General features: G+C 42.2%; 1 protein-coding gene across 1 annotated transcript in view; it reads left to right on the forward strand.

Annotated features, from left to right (window-relative positions):
* MCUB (mitochondrial calcium uniporter dominant negative subunit beta) overlaps window positions 1–6,881 on the forward strand; it is a 92,552-nt gene that overhangs the window by 386 nt on the left and 85,285 nt on the right.

A 6,881-nucleotide genomic window follows, 5' to 3' on the forward strand; every position in this document is an offset into this window, starting at 1 on the left:
AAGTTTGCGTGGGGCAACTTCCGCGGGAGCGAAAGCCCGGCGGCCGGGACGTTCACTGCGTTTTGCTGGCTCCCCGGTTTCGCGCGCGGGAGGACCCCGACAGGTGGTCGCCTGGGCCGCGGAAGTGGGCCCCGGGGTCCAAAGTCGGGGTCACCCCCAGGGGCCGAGGGAAGGAAAGGCCAGGAAGGAAAGGACGTGCGTCGCATCACCTCGGTTAAGTTGGGGTGCGGGGACCATGGGGCTGCGGCCCGGGGAGCAGCACAGTTACCCCGGCAGGCAGTTTCTCCGCGTCCAAACTACGGTCTTCTGTAAGTTTTCAGAGCCGTTTTGCTGTCGGCTCGATCGTCGGTGCCGAAATGGCCGAAAAGAGCTAAGAAAACGGTAGCGCGAGCAGAGTGAGTGCCCCGAGTGTGCACTGTCGTAGGAGGGTGGAATTTCCATCCTGAAAACCGCGAGCACCTCCCTTTCAAAGAGGGAAGAAAAATTCGCGTTTTGTTCCGAGACTTGAGAGTCGGGGGAATCATAAGTGTGTGTTGGTGAGTAACGGTTGGCCTGACACAGTTGTATTGTGGTCTGTGTGGAGCCGTCGCTTGGGAGGAGGGAGGAGGGAGGAGAGTGGATGTGCACTAAAAAAGACACAGGAAGACGGGGGAAAGTACTGATTGTAACTGGAATTGTGATGGAGCCTGACAGGCGCCCAGGAGCCCTAACTCTGAGCCTGATGAGGAAAGACAGCCTTTAAATGAGAGCCTTCCAGGTGTGCGCGGTTGCGGAGAGCGTGGTTTGCGTTTTAGTTCCCAGCACCGCCTCCCCACCCTCATAAATCATTTTCAGATTGTTAACCGGGAAAAGATTTATTTTTTCTTCCAGTTGTGCACTTTGCAAGAAAAGCAGAAAGTAAGCGATGTCATTCAGTATCTTGTCACTTTCACGTCCTGTTAATTTTTCTCTTTTTTTCCCACTCCAGCTCTCTCAGGGCTTCAGAGTTTGGAATGGTGGAAGAAATGTTTAAGTGCATTTTTAAAATGCCTTCCCTGAATGTTAGAAACGGAATGAGGAAGGGCATTTTGTTCCTTATAACTAGGACAGGGGCAAACTTCTTAAAATGTAAAAGGGTAGACTTAATAGACTAATGGAAGAGAGAGGCTTTTTTCATTTTGTGAAATTTGTGTTTTTATTATAAATGTTGCACTTTACAGTCAAAGATATACTAAACAGTAAGACAACCCAATACAAGGAACCCCCTTCACTGTACACCATATAAACTTAAATGATTGATTCACTTTTCTGTTAAATTTATTTAACATTTTGAGTAGAATGTTCATGGATCCTAAGACTGGCTGCTCTTTCGCAGATTATCAACTCTAAACTCTTCATGTTTCCCACCTGATGCTATCCAGGGTAGTGCCATTGCATGCCCCAGCAGGAACTGGATACTCTTTTAAAAGAGGTCGAAAGTGATACAGTGGAGCTTATTAGGCTTAATCATAGGGGAATCATCTTAAGAAGCCTTATGTTTGACTGTTTCTAATCTGAAGATTTTTGTTTTAGGTCTTGACTGTCCATGCTATTAAGTCAATTTGCTGAACCTTAGAAATAGAAATGTTTCCATCATTTCACTTGTCTGATTAAAGACCCCCAAAGAATAAAGAGAAGCTTTGAGTGTGCTTCTTTATATGCTGTTTGAAATTGTACCATAAAGAAACTGACAGAAATATCCTGGCTGCCTAGGAGTTTTAGCTAGGGCTACTAAACCATTTTCTGCAAGTCAAATTAACTGGTTGTAGGGACATCTTTCATTCTAAGGTCTCACTGTTTTGTGATTGCTCCATTTGATATGAAAAGTCCTGTGGCTAAAGACAGGTGTTATTTCCATACATTTTTGCTGTAAACATTCAGATCCCTAGAGCCTCTGAAAGCAGCAGGAAAAAAAGAAGTGATACATGTGACCTGACAGCTCATAAAATCCTAGCTTGAAAGGACTTGTCATTAATAGTATCTCAAGTAAGCATTCCCAGTTATATTTGGCCTCTTCTGAAAGGAGTGTGCCTTAGAGGAGCATTTAGTGATTTTGAAAAATAGACAGTTTTTATGCTTCACATGGTAGGTGAGTAATCACCAGTGATTTTTTGGGTAGAAAAAAAGTTTGTCAACATGAGTATGTTTAGTATAGCAGAATTGCTTTTTAAAAAAATTTTTTATTTATTATTTTTGGCTGTGTTGGGTCTTCGTTTCTGTGCGAGGGCTTTCTCTAGTTGCGGCGAGCGGGGGCCACTCTTCATCGCGGTGCACGGGCCTCTCACTGTCGCGGCCTCTCTTGTTTCGGAGCACAGACTCCAGACGCGCAGGCTCAGTAGTTGTGGCTCATGGGTCCAGTTGCTCCGCGGCATGTGGGATCTTCCCAGACCAGGGCTCGAACCCGTGTCCCCTGCATCGGCAGGTGGAGTCCCAACCACTGCGCCACCAGGGAAGCCCAGAATTGCTTTTTAAAGGACATAAGTCTGAAGCATAAGTCTTAGTCTGAAGCATAAGAGAGCCAGAGCACGCCATATTACCTTCGGCCAAGGCATGGCCTGTTGTCCACGGTTACGTTCCAGTCGCAGCATCTCTGCTTCTTTGCAGCGCTGTGGCTGAGTGGTTGTCCCAGCAATCCACAGCTCCTGCTGGCCTCCAGCTTTGAGTGATCGTGGTGCCTGATAAATTATCACTAAACAGATAGCTCTTGCCTGATTGTGCCTTCCTTAATTTGGTTCTTCTGCTACTTAGTTGGAGAGACTCCCTGATGTGATTTCAAGCCGCCAGTGCAGTATTTGGGTCCCTACATTGGCTAGGTTTAAAATTTTTATAAAATCAGGTGTACTTTGCAGAGAAGTTTAAGTATTGAGTGTGCTTTTTTTTTAACTCATAGAAACAAAGCATATACATGTTATAATGCCACCACCAAATGTTAATTTAGAAGTTGTTTTCGTTGTTTTCATCTTTTGAATTTAATAAACATGTCATCCTCGTTTGACACGTTCCTATGATTCTACCTCATGTGTTTGTAACTGGTGCGTTGTATACTATAATCCTCGTTTCAGAGCTCTCTCCTGAGGACAGTGGTTGATTTGTATGTTGGTGATTGTACTTACATTGTAGAAAAGACATGGATGCTTTGGTCTCAAAGTAGTTTAAGACCGGTTTGTCTATTAAATGTTAAACATTACTACCTTCCCGGCACTTAGGTATTAGGGCTGGGTTTTTCGTTTGCTTATTTTTGGTTTACTTTACTGTTTATCGCAATTTACCAGTATTCTGTTTTACAGCAAGCTCTAAGCTGGGAAATCATTTTGTGGCTTGGCAGATAAATATTTGTTGAATGAGGTCCCTATGAAACTACGGTAGAAAACCAGAGGCTCAATTTGGTTAATCTAATAGCTTTATAAAACCAGATGTATTTACTTCATAGAATAGAAATGAGCAGCTAATTCAGTTGGTATTAGGCAACTGGGACATCTGAGGGCTAACCCGGCCCTGCCACCACTTAGCTCCTGAACTTAGCCAAGTCATTCAGTCTACTTTGAGCCTGTTTTACTCCCTTTTCAAAACAAGGTTTGTCTAAGTGGTCTCAAAAGCCCTTTCCATCTCTAAAATTGCCATTTTGTTATTTTACCGTGTCAGAATGTTTGTCTTAATGGTTGAAAATCCTCTTTTATGATCTTAGGCAGCCAGTAAAGTGGCAGTTTTAACTAATGATTGTAATAACTTTTCCCCTTTAAAAAGAAATTGGAATTTATTTGACATGGGGTGAGCATGGCATGATAGTATTCTCTTAGGAATTAAGAATTGTCTTGCTCGAATACTTAATTCTGTCATTCCATTGATTTCAACTGTGACTTGTTGCTTATTCAAGAGAATCTAGCATTAGAACCCTAAAGCCATTATAGAGTAGACATCTTGGCCTAACGTACAGGCTATAAACCAATAGATAATAAAATAGCATTATCTTAGCTATATTCTAGAAGTATCTAATTTTTGATCCCATTTAACTTACCACAGTATTAATTTTCCTGGTTTTTAAAACAAATACCAGCTCTGTTCTCTGAGCTAGGTATTTAGACTGCGTGGTATGGGATCCCTCACCCAAATGTTTTACTAAACTTTCCTCATTGGCATACCTTTTAAGAAACAGGCCTACGAAACCTGGTAGTCAGTTAAGTGGTACTCTTTACGAGGACCCATGAAAGAAACTGCTGTCTAGTCTTAGTCTTAGAATTGGGTTTCTCCTGAACTGATTTGGGGTTTATTATGGAGTGAGGTATACAGCCATGGGTGTTCTCTCTATGCACTGGCTGCCAGAAAGCTTACGGTCAGATTTTCAACCCACCTTCTAACAAATGTTTGAGACCTTGTGACATGCCTTTTATGTATTTACCATACTTACGGTTTCATCCTCTCTGCCTTCATTTTTCCCTCCATTCATATCCTCACTCATTTTTCTGTGATCTCTTTTAATGGGAAAAAAGTGGTGCATGAGTAAGATTTTATTAAATTTCAAAGGTCAGCTCTTTGGTGTTTGAACAAATAGGTTCTACGTAGTTAATGGCGGAAGCCTGCTTGGTGCTTCACTCACAGGAAGTGTTCCACACCTACTGACTGCACTGAACCGAGTTGCTCCAAGAATCTACCTTTGATGTTATGGTTCTCCTTTTGTTTTAATTGAGATTTAATTGACAAATATTGTTGTCTCTTAAAGGTGGTGGTTACTCTCCCCTCACCTTTTTTCTTCTTACCACCCTCACCTGTTCTAAATCTTCCTATTTCCTTGCCACCTCCACTTTCCTCACCTGGGTAAAAATCGAGTTTGGGTCAACTACTAAGTCCTGTTAAATCTCTTAATTCTGAGTTTCCTATGTAAATTAACTCATAAATGATGTCATTTGATTTTACATCATTTTAACCTTAGTTTGCGGGAACGGAGAGCATGCAGTCCAGGCTTTTGTTTGGCAGCTCTTTTGAGGATAATTGGAGCTCAGTGTAGGATTCACAATACTGGTGAGAAATGATACGTGAAATCTGCGCTATCAACAAAGTCCATTGAAGAGAAGATCTCTGATTTGAGGGCCAGAAATAGGGAGCAGTGAAAAGAGAGGCGAGAGATGGAGCTAGAGTTGAAATTGTTATAGCCTGTGAGCAGAAACAAGAAGTAACATAAAACATTGAACCTCATATTAAGAAACTGACAGGTACACAAGGTTTTATTGTGGCAGACCTAAGGGAGGAAAAAGTCTTCAAGATTGATAAGGGTCACACCATGAATCTGGGTTCTGTCTGCGGGTCTTACGGTATTTACCAGGTTGAGTAGGCGGTTTGGTTTATAAAAGTGCTGTGGACACAAGTGGTAATCCTAAAATATTTAACTCCACTGGGAACTCTCAATTATTTTGTTGTAGGAGTGTTTTTATAATGAATGCATTGCTCAAATCTCATTTCTGGGACCAAAAGATGGATTTGCTTATTTTCAACCTCTTAGGCATAACAATAAATAATAAATGCCCTGAACCTGTTTGGAGGAAAGAAGTTATCGTTCTTCTTGATGAATTCTTATTGGTTGTTTTTCTGACCATGTGTGTTGGTGTGTGTGTGTGTGTTCACGTGTGGCTGTCTCTTTTGTTAAATATTCTGTTTTGGTAGATGAGTTTCCCTAGTAGGGGAGTGGGCTATTTGAAGAGGGGATTTTAAAAGCTGTTGATGAATAACTGCATTTTCCGCCAGTCATGCAACTGGAATACAAGTGTGCATTTTTATTAGAGAGACTGACAGTAATGTGGCCATAAACCTGAAAAAACATTTTTTTTAGAAAATGTGTGCAAACAGATCAGCATAGCATTGGCTGTCGAAGCCCTTGCTAGAGGATATATGTTGTGACATTTTATAGTCCGATAACTCATTTCTGCAACTCTGCTTTGGGAATGTTTCAGATAACGCATCGTGAAGCAATTTTTGTTTTTCAGGAGAAAGTATGGTTTCTTTTGACCTTGTAAATACGCTTTTGTGGGTTATTAGCCAAACCAAGGTAAGCCAACTGTAAAACATAAGCAACAGTTGATCCAGAAATCATGTGGCTTCATCCCTCCAGTCCCACCTGCTACCCCATGCCCTGCGAGGCCTACATCTGGCCACGATGGACTAATACCTCTCCTTGTGGCTTGTCCCTGGTGGCCTTTATGATGTTCCCTGGGCAGCGTTGCCCCCGCCCCCATCACCCTCGCTCTTCACCTTCCTGAATTCTCATCCCCCAAGGCTGAGTTCCAATACCTGCCCACCCCCACCTCACCCCAGTTTTTATGTGGTTTCTGCAGGTGTCTGCCGGCACAATTAATTTTCACTCCCACGGTAACTGCAGTACTTCATCTTACCCTGTATTATAGTTAGTTGGGTTCATATGATTTTCCCACCTGGATTCTCTCAGCCCTTTGGTTTTTTGTTTTTTAGTTTTTATTTTATATTGGCGTATAGTTGATTAACAATGTTGTGTTAGTCTCAGGTGTACAGCAAAGTGATTCAGTTATGCATATACATGTATCTATTCTTTTTCAAATTCTTTTCCCATTTAGGTTATTACAGAATATTGAGCAGAGTTCACTGTGCTCTACAGTAGGTCCTTGTTGGTTATCTATTTTAACTATAGCAGTGTACACATGTCAATCCCAGATTTCTCCTTATCTCTGATGGCTTCTGCCCCGTCACAGTAGGTGCATAATGAATGCTTGTTGGGTAGAGGAATGAAGGGATAGATGATAAAGAACTCAATATCATATAGACTCCTTAAGGGTGTATTCTCTTCAGGTCTGAACTTCTCAATTTCCTCTTCCCCACTGACTCTAGCCGGGGGGGAGGGG

The sequence above is a fragment of the Neophocaena asiaeorientalis genome, unplaced genomic scaffold, assembly GCF_003031525.2.
Source record: "Neophocaena asiaeorientalis asiaeorientalis breed wild unplaced genomic scaffold, Neophocaena_asiaeorientalis_V1.1 scaffold534, whole genome shotgun sequence".
Lineage (NCBI taxonomy): Eukaryota > Metazoa > Chordata > Mammalia > Artiodactyla > Phocoenidae > Neophocaena > Neophocaena asiaeorientalis.